Source organism: Mobula birostris, chromosome 8 (genome assembly GCF_030028105.1).
Source record: "Mobula birostris isolate sMobBir1 chromosome 8, sMobBir1.hap1, whole genome shotgun sequence".
Taxonomy (NCBI): Eukaryota; Metazoa; Chordata; class Chondrichthyes; order Myliobatiformes; family Myliobatidae; genus Mobula; species Mobula birostris.
Genome location: NC_092377.1, coordinates 162992260 through 163008421, shown reverse-complemented (window position 1 = coordinate 163008421; position 16162 = coordinate 162992260).

The window sequence follows — 16162 nt, the reverse complement described above, 5'->3', positions numbered from 1 at the left end:
TACAGAAGACATCCTGTCAATGGATGGATTGCAAAAAACTGCAGAATTACTACAAATAATTCCATTACCTGTAGTACTTAAAGATAGTATTTATTTTCCAGGAACTAATCAGTACAGTAGCATAGTGGTTAGCACAGCGCTATTAGAGCTTGGGTCGTTGGAGTCTGGAGTGCATTTCCGACGTCATCTGTAAGTAGTCTGTATGTTCTCCCCATGACCGTGTGGGCTTCCTCCGGGTGCTCCGGTTTCCTCTCACAGTCCAAAGACGTACTAGTTGGTCGATTAATTGGTTGTTGTAAATTGTCCTGTGATTAGGCTAGCGACAATTGGGAGTTGCTGGGTGGCATGGCTCAAACAGCCGCGAAGGCCTATTCCATGCTATATCTTAATTAATAAAAAATGTTTTGTTAATGAGAGAGGTAAGAGGAGAATGGCCAGACTGGTTCAAGCTGGCAGGAAGATGACAGTAACTCAAATAACCGCAAGTACAACAGTGATGTGCAGAAGAGCATCTCTGAATGCACAACACGTCGAATCTTGAAGTGGATGGGCTACAGCAGCAGAAGACCAACATACACTCAGCGGCCACTTTATAAGCATAGGAGGTACCTAATAAAGTGCCACTTGTATATTTTATCATTTAAGTGAGAACAGAATATTGTCATTTGAGATTCCTCAATGGAATGGTCCACTGATACTGGATGATAACTGAACACATGGATTCAAATGCTTATAGGGAAGTGAAAATATGGGAGTGCAAATGGGAACTATCCCTCCACATTTTTCAGCTGTCTAAGGTTCTGTAAATAACCACAGACTATTTGAATATGAAGTTATTAAGACAAAAAAATGGCACCTCAGGGACTTCATTCCTCAGGGAAGTTATTGCCCTTGCTCTTAATAATGTGACATCTCAGCTTGAGAACCATAGAAACTGCAGAAAGTTGTAAACTCAACCAGATTCATCATGAGCACTAGTCTCCCTAGCATCCAGGACTTCAAAAAGCACACCCATCTTTAAGGACTCCCCCATCACCCAGATGCCCTCTTCTTTGCTTCCATCAAGGAAGCAATTACACACACAATTTTTCAGGAACAGCTTCTTCCCCTCCAGCATCAGATCTCTGAATGGACAATGAACCCATGAACTCTACCTCAGAGTAGTTTTTCCCTTTGTTTTTGCACTACTTATTTATTTTTTATATATCCTTCTTAGTGTAACTTACCGTTTTTATGTATTGCAGTGTACTGCTGTCACAAATCAACCAATTTCATGACATATGCCACTGTTTTTAAGCCTGATTCTGATTCTGACAGAACAATGTATCTGTGTTTTCTTTGTCTTAATCACTCAGGACTCAGTGTTTTACTGAGCCAAGGTGAACTATTTCATTCATTCTGTGCAGGAAATGTGTGCATTTGTGATCCAAACTTAAGCACATAATCTAGGCTAGTGCCCAAACATGATGAGAGAAGTGTTCTTCTTCCAAAGCTACTTGGAGTAGATTCTTGTTAACATCTTGGAGAAGGGTCCTGTTGTTAGCAACACTTCTCGACTAATCAACAAACCTACAAAATGATAGCGCCTCAGAGCAGCTAGTGAAAGTTTAAAAAAATACAAATGCAGTACTAGAAATCTAAAACAAAAACAGAGTGCTGGAGGCATTCAGCAAGTCAGGCTGCACCTGTGGAAAAAGAGTTAACCTTTCGGGTCAAGGACCCTCTCCTTGTTAAGGATCTTAAATATTAACTCTGTTTCAAGCTACCTGACTTATTGAGAGCTTCCAGCATTTTTCTGTTTTTTTTGCCTAAATACAGTTAATATGATGTTTGTGATTTAGAAACAATTTTGATTTCGTCTGGTGTTTGAAATAAGAACTCAGTTCCAAAATGCTCTCTTCTCGCTGTTGTCATTAGGAAGAAGGTACAGGAGCCCCAGGACCCATACGACCAGGTTTAGGAACAGTTACTACCCTGAACCATCAGGCTCCTGAAGCAGTTGGGGTAACTTCACTCATCCCATCACTGAGCTCTTCCCAACTCCTATTATGGACTCACTTTCAAGGACACAAGTTCTCAATATTTATTGCTTATTTATTTATTATTTTATTATTTTTTTCTTTTGTGTTTGCAGAGTTTGCTGGCTTTTGTACACTGGTTATTGGGTGCAGTTATGGAAGAAAAATTAAGAGGAAAATTAAATTTTGAATTAAATTTTTTTGTCAAGCTCGACTAAGTATTGCTCAAGACTCGGGTCATTCGGGTAATAAGGCAAGATATGGACGCTGCCTTGCTTGTGTGAGCTAATAATAAATTATGCTGGTGATAAGGTATTGTTGACCTTTGTCCGAGATTGTCTAGCTAATAGGGGAACTGATTGTGGATGTGCAATTTTAATTTTGTGTATCGCACGGGAACATTTGTAGATTTGCTGATACCTAACAAGTGCTTCTTGAAATTGCTGACCAAGTATGTTTAGCTGTTGGCTATTGCCCAAAATTTACTGTGTAAATTAAAGATGTAACCCAACATTGGCAGAGTTGTAAGGCAGTGGCTCCCCATGATCATATTAAAGGCTTAACCTTATAATGAGGTCTGTGTCTTTATTTCTGTTTTATAACAGGGTAAAGTCTCCTACAGTAATTTGGCGATGGAATTCTTTTACAGTAAAATATGGTAAAACAGTAATTCTTCAACAGCAGTCTTTCATTGATTATGTAATGGTTCTTGTATTCACTGTGTATGCCTACAAGAAACTTAACTTCAGGGAAGGATATGATGACATATACATACTTTGATAATAAATTTACTTTGAAGTTTGAATTTTAAAATTAATTATGTAAAATACTGGAGGTATTTCAAAATCAGAATCAGGTTTAATATCACCGGCATATGTCGTGAAATTCATTAACTTTACTGCAGCAGTACAATGAAATACATGATAAATAAATATAGAGGAAAAAAACTGAATGACAGTAAGTATATATATATATGTGTTATTTAGTTAACTTAAAATAAGTATGTACAAAGTAAAAACAGAAATAAAACAGTAGTGAAATAGTGTTCGTGGGTTCGGTGTTCATTTAGAAATTGGATGGCAGAGAGAAAGAAGCTGTTCCTGAATCGTTGAGTGTGTGCCTCTAGGCTTCTGTACCTCCTTCCTGATGGTAACAATGAGAAGAGGGCATGTCCTGGGTGGTGGGGGTCCTTAATGGAGGCTGCCTTCCCAAGGCACTGTTCCTTGAAGATGTCTTGGATACTACAGAAGCTCGTACCCATGATGGAACTGACTAATTTTACAGGTTTCTGCAACTTATTTTGATCTTGTGCAATGAGCCAACCCCCCCCCCCCCCCCCATACCAGACAGTGAAGCAGCCATTCACGGTACATTTGTAGAAGCTTTCAAGTTGACAAACCAAACTCCGAATGAAATATAGCCACTGTCTTGCCGCCTTTATGGCTGCATCAATATGTTGCATCCAGGTTAGGCCCTCAGAGATATTGACATGCAGGAACTTGAAGCTGCTCACTTTCTCCACTTCTGATCGCTCTATGAGGATTTGTTTGTGTTCCCTCGTCTTACCCTTCATTGCGACAATCATCCACATTATCAAGGACGACCTACCCCCAGGAATTGAAATTGTCTACAGAATAGACGGCTGACTTTTCAATCTTGCCCATCTCAAATCCAAAACGAAGACATCCATGAGTTCCCTCACTGAGTTCCAATAAGCAGATGACAACAGTGTTGCAGCTCTTTCAGAAAACCACCTACAACAGATTCTGACTGCCTTCAACCATGCATGGACTTACCATCAATTCCAAGAAGACTCACATCATCTATCAACTGTCACCAATTGAGACAAATCAGATAGAACCATCAATTCAACTTGGTGAAACAACCCTGGAAAACATGGACCACTTTCCGTATCTTGGAAGTCACCTCTCCTCCAATGTCGACCTTAATGACGAGATCCAACATCGTCTTAAACGCGCTGGAACAGCTTTTGGATGTCTCCGAACAAGAGTCTTTCATGATCGTGACACCTGAACAGACACCAAAATGCTAGTGTACAAAGCAATGGTAATCCCAACACTCCTGTATGCATCAGAAACCTGGACAACATACCGACGACATCTGAAGGCACTTGAGAAGTTCCATCAATGCTGTCTTCGAAACATCTTAAATATCAGCTGGGAAGATAGAAGAACCAACGTCAGTGTGTAAAATGAAGCAAAAACAACGAGCATTGAAGCCTACGTCATTAAGAACCAACTAAGATGGAGCGGTCATGTTGTTCGGATGAAAGACGAACGTCTGCTGAAACAAATCTTCTACTCTCAGCTTAAAGAAGGCAAACGTAAAAGAGGCGGACAACAGAAGAGATTCAAAGACGTCTTAAAAGCCAATATGAAGAAATGTAACATCGACATCAACAATTGGGAAACCAATGCCAAGGACAGGAAACTCTGGCAAGCCATCATCCGAGAAAAAACAGCAACTTTCGAAGCCAACAGATGTGCAGAATTAGAAGAAAAGAGAAGAAAATGGAAAGAGAGGCAGCAACAACCAAAGCCCGATCTGCCATCTGGAACTACCTGTCCTGAACGCGGAAGAACTTTCAAAGCCAAGATTGGACTCATAAGCCACTTGAGAGCCCATAAGTAGATCAACAGAAGGAAGACCATCATCCTCGACCTCGAGGGATAGCCACCACGACGACGACGACGACCCTTTCTGAAGTCCACAATCAGCTCTTTGGTCTTGCTGACATTGAGTGGAAGGCTGTTGCTGCGACATCACTCAACTAACTGGTATATCTCGTTCCTGTATGCCCTGTCGTCACCATCTGAAATTCTGCCAACATTGGTTGTATCATCAGCAGATTTATAGATTTATAGGTATTTGGCATAGGAATAGCAAGAATATAAACATTTAATTGCAGATACCAGCAGTAATAGAGGAATTATGAATATAGCCCGTGCTATCTGTGAGAAATGGTGCAGTAGATTGGTCTGGGTTTTTGGGATGTGCTGTCAGTGGCAGAATACAATGTCATGAATCATGTCTTGCGAGCTCTTAACTGATCTGATTAGTAAAGTACAATGGCGCTACCTAGTGCTCAAACAGTAATACTGCATGAAACCACATCCTCTGTCTAGCACGGTCTCATATCTGTAACAAATTACTTACAACATTAGAACAGTACAGGCCCTTCAGCCCACAATGTGGTGCTGGTATTTTAACCTACTCTAAGATCAATCTAATCCTTCCCTTTCTCTATAGCTTTACATTTTTCTTTCATCCATGTGCCTACCTAAGAGTCTTCGAACTGTTCCTAATGTATCTGCCTCTACCAATTTTTCCAGAACCATTTGGTAGGTGCATGGTAGGTTTCACACACCTACTGAACATTTATGAAAAATCTATCACTTTTAATGCAGAACTTTTCCTCTATAATTAAACAATTTCCTAAAATGTGCAAATTGCTGGGGTAGAATAAGAGAAAAAAGTGAATTGATGAGCACTGTTTGGGATTTTTCTGACCCTCCCGGGGTGCTTTGCAGCCTTTTGTAGGACATACAAAGCAGTGGGTACTTATCAGGTACACCTGCCCATTAATGTAAATATCTAACCAGCCAATCACATAGCAGCAACACGATACCTAAAAGCATGTGGATATGGTCAAGAGTTGTTCAGACCAAATCTCAGAAATGTGATCCAAGTGACCTTATGGTTAAGATGGTGCTACCGAACACGTGTGACAGCTTCTGGTAGTCAAAAAGCTAAGAAATCCGACCAAAATCATCACTAAAAATACCTTTACTGTGGTAGGTTGTTGAGGCAAGATGATGTATTGCAAAATCTTTGCAGATGGAGTTCCAATGCCTGTACAGCTGGCCCAGGAGTGAGGTTGGATCTCTCTGGGTGCCGAAAGCAGAAGTTGGGGCCCAGGCAGAGAAGTTCTAATGCTCATTTGACTGACCCGGGAGCAAGATTGCGTCGCTCTGGACACTGAAAGGAGTCGGGGCCTGAACAGAGGAGATTTGGTGCCTAAACAACTGGCCTGGGGACGAGGTTAGATTGGTCTGGGCACTAAGCTGATTTGAAGAGCTGAAGAGTGGCTTTGGGCTGGGTGACGAAATCTGGGCTTGGAGAGAGTCACTGGGCGATGTGGTCTAAGCCCGGAACCTTTCGCTGCAGCAGGGTTCTACTGTGAGGTACGATTCACTGTATAGACAATTTAAACATCGGCCCTGATCAGAGGCTGGAGCCGATTTCACTCACTCTCCGCGATCTTCACTCCTCTCTCCAGGCGCTGGAACCTTTCACTGTTCCATTGTCGGTCAGTTTAAATGTCAGCCCAGATAGACTGAAAAGACAGGATGTCGGGATCTGAGGAAAGAGCCGATTTTGCTTGTTCTCCGCATAGGTCATCTCCATAGTGCTAGGGCTATGAAGACTGCCCCTTGCTGTACTCTGTGCCCACTAATATGATGAACTGATAAGTGAGGCTTTGGGCCTGCTCCAGTGTTCAGATCTGAGCTCTCAGTTTTGGTTCAGAATGCTGTTTTTTGCTTCAATTGTTTGTATGATTTTTTTTTTCTTTCTCTTGCCCATCGAGAGTTGGTCTTTTATTTTTCTTTTTTTCCTTTAGTTGGGTTATTTCGGGTTTCTTGCTTTATGGCTGCCTGTGAGCAAACAAATCTGTGAGTGGCAGTGGCCGTGAATGCCTTGTTAATGAGAGAGCTCAGAGAAGAATGGTCATACTGGTTCAAGCCGATAGAAAGGCGACAGTAACTCAAATAACCACGCGTTGCAACAGTGGTGTGCAGAAGAGCCTCTGTGAATGCACAGTACATCAAACCTTGACGTGGATGGGCTACAGCAGTTGAAGACCACAAATATACACTCGGGGGCCACTTTATTAGCTATAGTGGGTATCTGATAAAGTGGCCACTGAGTGAACAACTTAAAGTTTCTCGGCATACACATCACCGAGGATCTCACATGGTATGTACATCTTGGCTGTTTGGTTAAAAAAAAAGCACAACAGTGCCTCTTTCACCTCAGACAGTTGAAGAAGTTTGGCATGAGTCCCCATATCCTAAGGCCTTTCTACAGGGGTACAATTGAGAGCACCCTGACTGGCTGCATCATTGCCTGGTGTGGGACCTGTAATTCCCTCAATCGCAGGACGCTGCAGAGAGTTGTACGGACAGCCCAGCGCATCTGTAGATGTGAACTTACCACTGTTCAGGACATTTACAAAGACAGGTGTGTAAAAAGAGCCCGAAGGATCATTGGGGACCCAAGTCACCCCAACCGCAAACTGTTCCAGCTGCTACCATCTGGGAAACAGTACCACAGCATATAAGCCGGGGCCAACAGGCTCCGGGACAACTTCTTCCACCAGGCCATCAGACTGATTAATTCATGCTGATACAGTTTTTTTTAGATTATGAAGACACATAGTCCCCTTTTATTGTCATTTAGTAATGCGTACATTAAGAAATGATACATTATTTCCTCTGGTGTGATATCACAAAACACAGGACAGACCAAGACTGAAAAAACTGACAAAACCACATAATTATACGTATAGTTACAACAGCGCACAATACCATAACTTGATGAAGAAAGTCTGTGAGTACAGTAAAGTTCAAAGTTTTCCAAATGTCCCACATCTCACGCAGTCGGGAGAGGGAAGAAAAACTCTCCCTGCCGTGCCGACCACGATCCGACTCTGAGTCATCCGAAAACTTCGAGCTCTGATCAGCTCTCCGACACCGAGTACTGAGCGCCATCTCTGTCCGAACGATTCGACCTCTTTCTCGGTCGCCAAAAGCAGGCAAGGCCGGGGACTTTGAGGCCTACCCTCTGAAAGATTCCCGACCGCACAGTAACGACAGCAGTGAATGGGCGTTTCAGAAATTTCTCCAGATGTTCCTCTGTGATTTTACGTCCATTCTCCATCAAATCAGAATTGTCCACGGCCCCTATTTAACAGATACAACATCATTTTTCACCAGAGAGCTGCGCACGTGCGCCGCGCTGGCACCTTCTATGCTATTGTATTTCTATGTTATATTGACTGTCCTGTTGTACATACTATTTATTTCAAATTACTATGATTACACATTGCACATTTAGACAGAGACGTAGCGTAAAGATTTTTATACATGTCTGCGAAGGATTTAAGAAATAAAGTCAATTCAATTCAGTTGAATTCAAAATTCAATGTATTGCATTTGCATGGAACAGAGCAGGCAATTTAACAACAAGCTCTCCTACAGTAATGTGACAATGATCAAATGATTCATTTTCCAGTAATTTGGACTGCAAGGTAAATGGTGGGCAGAACACCATGAGAAGCCCCCCCTCCCCCATTTGTGGCATACAGAGGCTGACTGTAATGTCTCATTAAAAGACAGCACAGCCAACAAAGAAGCACATTCTTAATACCGCACTGAAGGTTGAGCTATAATTATTGTGCCCAAGCTCTGAAATAGGACTTCAGTCTGGAAGCTATTGACCTAAAAGTGAGAGTGATTTGATTGTGCACAACCAAGAGTCTTTAAGAGAAAATACATTAAGGCAATAATTCAGAATTTCTCCAGCCATCCCTCATATGTATTCAAATTGTGAATTCAAAAAAGATTAATGTAATCACCTCAAAACTTACCTGATCACTGAACGCAACATGTGGACTCACTTTAAGGACTCTACAACTCATGTTCTTAGTATTTATTTACTTATATATTTATTGTTATTATTTTTTATTTGCACAGTTTAACTGAATCTCAGGGTAGCATATACATATATGTTCTTTGATAATAAATTTACTTCAAACCTTTGAGGTTAATAAGTCTTAATTTTAGACAACCTAGATATTCAAATGCTAGTCAAGTTTAACAAAGTTATCACTGAAGCTAGTATTGCAACAGGCAAGAATGACCTGTCTGCAAGAGAGTGCTAGAAATCTGGCATTATCCAAAATGCAAATAATGTTTGAAGTGTTTCTGCATGGTTGCAGCATTTCATGAGAGGAGTTAACATTTCATGTAAATCTCTATACAAGGACATAAAGGAGAAGGCAGAAGAATTGAATTATGAGGGATAATAAGTCAACCACGATTGAATGGCGGACCTGACTTGATGGACCGAATGGCTTGATTCTACTCCTTTGTCTTATGGTCTTATGAGACAGACCTTTCCTGCAAATAGTACATTTCAAACATGTCTACTCCAGATTGCTCTTAACCAAACCTACTCTCACAAAAGCTAATCGATAGTTCCATGGACACTAATTATGCTGATTATTCAAGAGTTACAACCTCCTAGTTTGAAAATGGTCCACTCATTCTCACTCTCTGTTTTCTGCTTATAGTCTTCAGTTATGTCAATTTATTATCCCAACCCTATGTATTTCTTTTTAACTAACCGGTTGTTGGAGACAACAAATTGCCTGACATATACTGGTGATATTAAACCTGATTCTGTTGAGTGGCACCTTAATCCAGACCATCTGGAGATCACATCCACTAATCACTAATTCCCCTCTCAGCTTTATAATCTCCAAAAGCGCAAACTGATTTGTCAAATCTTATTTCCCTTTCATAATTCCATATTGACTCTACCTAATCCTATTATTATCTTCTAAGTGTCCTGCTAGCACTTCCTTAAGGGTAAACTGTAGCACTTTCCCAACCATTGTCGTTAGGCTAACTGGTCTGTTTAGTCCATAAGTCCATGTTTTCTCTCTCATTATCGAGAATATATTGAGAGTTACATTTGCAATGTTCCAATAGGGAATTTTAGAGATTTCAGCCATTATCTATGACCATTTTACCAAAATCATGCTATGCCAGTTATCAGGTTGTTGGGATCTATTGGCATCAGACACTTCTGTTTCTTTATTTATTTCTAAATATTGCTTTTTTCTTCAGATTCTCTCTCTTTTGCCCATTTCGCCACTACTGTTTAGGTCAGCAATGAAGGTCCTCCATCTCTGGTGGTGTTAATGGCTTCCTTCATCTTGTCAATACTTCCACCTGATTTTCACTACTGCTAGTCATGCAATTCCCAGATGGAGACTCAGGAATACTGTCGCATTCAGATGTAGGGTTCTTCATTGCTGTTTCTGTAACAATTTTGTTTTACCAGTCAGGGTTGTTAGCCCTGTGCTGAACTTCTGAACCTGGAGGATCAGTAGAACACTCTTAGTCTGGCCTCTACCCATTTATTTGTTTGGCATGAGTGACCCTACCAAGAGCCAAAGCATGAAGTCCTGACTCCAGCCAACATCGCTCCGTGGGCCATTCAGATACACAAGCCTCCAAACCATGACAAGGTTGTGGTCCTCTTGGAGGTTTCAGATTCTCATTCATTCTAAATCGGTTGCTCTACACTATTTTCAGGAGGTTAACTGTCTTTTTCCTTAAAGATGGGCACAAAGTAATTTCACATTTATTTCCTTATTCTCAGTCTACAAGGGTCTCCCACTTGTATTTCTACTGAAGTCTTGTTTGTATGCTTCTCATTTTGTGATTACTCCCAAATTCTACTTATCCTTATCAATTTCTTAATGTTCCTTTGCTGTGTTTTGAAAATATTCCCAGTTCTCAAGCTAACTAATCTTTTTTTGGCAACACTAAGAACCTTACTTTGAGTTAAAGATTAGCTTTATTTGTCAAATATACATCAAAATATAGAGTGATAGGTGTAATTTGTACCAACGACCAACACAGTCCAAGGATTGAGCCCATTAACTTTGCCAACATTGCATGCCCTAACATACTAACCCTAACCTGTATGTCACGTTCTGTAACTTCAAAACATTAAACTAAATCAAAGGAAGACACAGGAGTCTGAAATATGAGTCTAACTTTGTGTTCACTTTAAGCGAGGTCCATGCGTTCATGTGCTAGTGTGATAGCGTATAAAATTCACGTATTTATACAGTACATATAATCCATAATGAATTATTGAAATGAACAAGAATGCTTAATTAAACAATATATTTACAAGATTACTCAAATATTACTGAAATGTTAAATACACACTGTATATCGTTGGAATGTGGAAGGAAACCAGAACACCTGGAGGAAACCCATGCATTCAGAGGGAGAACATATAGGTTCCTTACAGATAGAGGTGGGAATTGAACCCCAATAGGTGATCGCTGGCACTGTAAAACATTGCAATAAGTTAATACGGAACTTGGAGAACAAAAATACAGAAGTGTTTTGGATTTTAGATTTTTTTTGGATTTTGGAATATATAATGAGATAGCTTGGGATTGCCAACATTTCCAACTCTGAATTTATGTGCTACCAGTAAGCAGTCTTTCTCTTACAAACTTGTTCATCACACATACGTACTTAACAGTAAAAATTATTACAGACCATTACTATGATGAAAATATAATGTGTGTAGGGTAACAAAAGCAACTCAGCAGCATCGGGAGAATATCTCAATCAGCTGTTGAAAAACAACAAACAAAGGCAGGCTTTCGGTCTCCAACTACAATGCCATGTTTTAATTAAGAGGTTACAGTGCACTGTATTTGTATTTTACTTTTTCAGGATATATATGCCTAAGACTTTTGCACAGTACTGTATCTGTCAACGTGGAGTGGAGAGCGTGTTTGTAAATCTGGCAGGAACAAAGGATGTTGGGAATGATGAGGGTAAGGTGGGGGACAGGTGAAGGAGAAAGAGTGCCAGGGGTGGGGGTGTGGCGCAGGTGCAGACACCAGGCAAGGTCATTTGATTCCAAACAATTGGTTTATTGATCATTACAGAATATCTCTCTGGTGCTTCCTGCTCCCTCACCTCTCCCTGCCCTCTTCCCAATCTCAGTCCACAGTGGAGATGATTACCAAAATTAGGTTTATCATAATCAACATATGTCATGAATCTTTTTTATTGTGGCAGTAGTACAGTGCAATACATAAAATTACTACAGTACTGTTCAAAAGACTTAGGCACCTCAGCTCTATGTATGTGTCTAAGACTTTTGTTCAGTACTGCATGTAACAATCAGCATTGTAGACTTGTTCTGGTGCTGGATTTTCATCAGCGACAATCTTGGCAAACTCATCAATGAATTTCTCTGCTACTTCATGGTCACCAATCACCTTAAAAATGCAATGCCATGCCTTTTCTTAAATTTTTGAAACCAGTCTGCTGAATATTCACAGTTACCTTTAATTTTCAGTTCGTCGTGATAAATCCTTGCCTGTTTCATGATCGGCATGCCATTAAGTGGCATAATACACAATCAAGATCTACATTTCTCACTTTATGCTGTGTTTTTCCATTTTTCATGAACTTATGTGAGGTCACTTCTCAGAATTGTGCGTGTCATGCAGAGACCTGCTTGAGAACCTTCCCAGCGCCTTCTAGAATTTTCCATTTGTGACGTCATGTCAATGTGTCAATGCTTTAAAAAGTTTTGGAGTTTGGATTTTTGGTAGCATCTTTAACTTTTCTCATTAGTCATGCTGGATTATGTTTCCTGTTGCAAACCATGTTTTAATACTTCACGTGTTAACTGTTGCTCATATACCACCATACTTTTTCCAAGCGATTTCCCAAGCAACTATAGTCATGACTCATCATCGCAGGCATGAAAGACTGTACACGTTGGAATCTGGAGTAACAATCTGCTGTAACTCAGTGGGTCAAACAGCATCTAATAGGAGGGGGGCAGAATTGTCAATGTTTCGCTTTGAAACGCTCAATGTCATCAATTCCTTTACTCTGACAAATGCTGCCTGACCCATTAAGTTTGTTCAGATCTTTGTAGTTGGATTTAGGAACCTAATTTCTAATTGAATGTAATTGTTTTTTAAAATTTTTATATAAAGTTCTATTATATGATTGACCCGAAATGTCAACTGTTTATTCCCCACCATAGATGCTGCCTAACCTGCTGAGTTCCTCCAGCATTTTGTGTGTGTTGCTCCAGGCTTGTAACCACTTGGATTTTCCCTGCTTTCTTTCACTTGTGTCCTGATAGAACAGTTCCTTCCCTGTACTGGTGCCAGTGACCCATCAATTGAAACCTAGTTCCCATGTACAAATCTTTATCACTTACTTGCTGTTATGTTGCTGGTGTTTAGGGCAGCAGTGAAGGTCCTCCATCTCTTTCTGTCTTTGGCCACTCAAATGTAGAAGGATTCTTCATTGCTGCTTCCATAACAGTTTTGTTTTACCAGTTAAGGTTGTTAGCCCTGAGCTGAACCCTCAAACCTGCAGGGCTGGTGGAGCACTCCTAGTCTGACCTCTACCCTGTGACCTGCTTGGCATGAGTTACACTACCAAGAGCCAAAGTGTAAAGCCCTGACTCTAGCCAGTATAGCTCTCCAGGTCACTGAGGCACACAAACCTCCAAACCACAACAAGGTTGTGGTCCTCTTGGTGTACAAGTCCTTGAGTGACAATCTTATTGACCTCCTGCCAATTTGTACATGGCACTGATGTAATCCACACATTATAACCTTAATAGATGTGTTCTTTCTTGAATATTAACTGTGCTTCTCCAGCAGAACCACCTCTTTAGTCTTATCTGTTCTGTTGGCAACATCTTCAAATTCCTCTTCACCCCTCTTGCACAGCCACAAACTTCCTGCACTGTGCTGACCAGGACTCAATCTTGTAAATTGTTGATTTTATCCCGGGTCATGTCTAGTAGGTTGGGGGAAGTCGGTGACTAAAGAATGAAGTCTGTATGGGAATTTAAGTCTATTTTATTTCAGTATAGATCAGGGGTTCCCAATCTGGGATCATGGACCCCTTGGTTAATGGTAGGGGTCTGTGGTATAGACAGTCAAACTACCTATCCCCCAGAGCATTGAAATATGGAATTTAATGGTAACTTTGAGAATGGCAAAATTTCATTAAATAAGGAAATCCCAAAGTTGCTTTCAACTTTTAAATATGTCTTCAGAAGATGCCTGGCACCATCTTCAATACAATTAAGATGAAATCACAAATTGAAGTGAATTTAAGTTTCTTTTCAAACTAGTCCTAATGAGAAATTTTTGGATATTGTAGTGATCTTTTAACCTACTTCAAGATCAAGCCAACCCTTCCCGCTCACATAGCCCTCCATTTTTTCTATCATCTATATGCCTATATAAGAGTCTCTTATATGTCCCTAATGTATCTGCCTTTACCACCACCAGGGTGTTCCACACATCCACATTCTGTGTAAAAAAGAAACTACCTTTAACATCCTGCTTATACTTTCTTCCAATTATCTGAAAAATGTGACCCTTTGTGGTGCAGGCTCGAAGGGCCGAATGGCCTACTCCTGCACCTATTTTCTATGTTTTCTATTTCTGCCCTTGGAAAAAAGTGGCTGTCCAATTGATCTTTTCCTCTTATCAACTTATACATCATCATTCTCCTTTGCTCCAAAGAGAAAAGCCCTAGCTCGATCAACCTTTCCTCATAGATATGCTCTCTAATCCAGGCAGCATCGTGGTAGATCTCCCTTGCACCCTCTGTAAAACTTCCACATAATGAAGTGACCAGCCGGAAGACAATACTCCAAGTGTGGTCTAGCCACAGACTTATGGAGCTGTAATATTACCTCCTGGCTCTTGCCCTCACTCCCTGACGGGATGTTTGAGAATTTTACCCTCTCTAAGTGAAGCATAACTCTGCATTGAGTTACCTGTTTTTCAGTGCCAGGTATTTGGTGGAAGGGTCCCTGGTCAACGTAGTCCTCTGCTTCATTCTGACAGGAATTGTGACAGAGACCAGCATCAGGATCCTCAGCAGCTGTCAAAATCCACGTACAGTGATCTCTAAATCATAAGGCTGAAAGACATAGGAGCAGAATCAGGCCAATCGAGACTGCTCTGCCACTTGATCATGGCTGATTTATTATCCATTCTCCTGCCTTCTCCCCATAACTTTTGACACTCTTACCAATCAAGAACCTTTCATCCTCTGCTGTGTAGGCCCAATGAATTGACCTCCACAGCCAACTGGTGAATTCTACAGATTCACAAGCCTCTGGCTAAAGAAATTCATCCTCATCTCTGTTCTAAATGGACGTCCCTTTATTCTGAGGCTGTGCCCTCTGGTCCTAGACTCCCCCACTACAGGAAACATCCTCTCCACTCCACTCTATCTAGGCCTTTCAATATTTGATAGGTTTCAATGAGAATCCCCATCATTCTTCTAAAAACTCGTTCAGACTCCTCATATGTTAACCCTTTCATTCCCAGAATCATTCTCATGAACCTCCTCTGGAAACTATCCAGTCCCACTACGCGCTTGCTTTCTTTTTTTTTTGGCATGTGCATCTGCGTGCGTGCACGATATTGGTGGGACGATGTCTTTTTCATGCCTTTACAAGGTGCGGAGCGAGAGAGAGAGAGATTGTGTGGCGCGCCACTCCCCACACAGACATTTCGCGAGGTTTTATTTTACGAGGTTGAGTTGCGATCTCGACACTCAACCCAGCACAGATGGAAAGCATACTCGGGAGCGGACCCGACTGGGTTCAAACCCAGGAACCTCCGTTCCAGAGTCCAGCACTGATGTCATTGCGCCACAAACCGGCCCACTACATGCTTTCTTGGATAAGGGCCCCAAAACTGCTCACAGTGTTCCAAGTGGAGCTGACCAATGACTTATGAAGCTTCAGCTTTATCTATAGTTACAGAAACGTTTTAGGATTGTTGACCATACATGTTTGCTCACTGACAGCAGACATTGTTGGAAAAAGCAGCAGAAAGTTGCAAACTCAACCAGCTCCATCACAGGCACGAACCTCTCCATCACCCAGGACATCAAAATCAGGTTTAATATCACCAACATATGTCGTGAAATTTGTTGTTATGCACCAACAGTACATTACAATACATAATAAAAACTGTAAGTTACAGTAAGTATATATAGTATATATTTTTTAAAAGTCAAATTAAATACGTAGTGCAAAAAAGAGAGAAAGAAAGAAGTAGTGAGGTAATGTTAATGGGTTCAATGTCCATTCAGAAATCGGATGGCAGAAGGGAAGAAGCTGTTCCTGAATTGTTGAGTGTGTGTCTTCAGCCTCCTGTACCTGCTACCATCAGGGTGGAGGTACAGGAGCCTGAAGACCCACACTCAACGTTTTAGGGACAGCTTCTTCCTCAC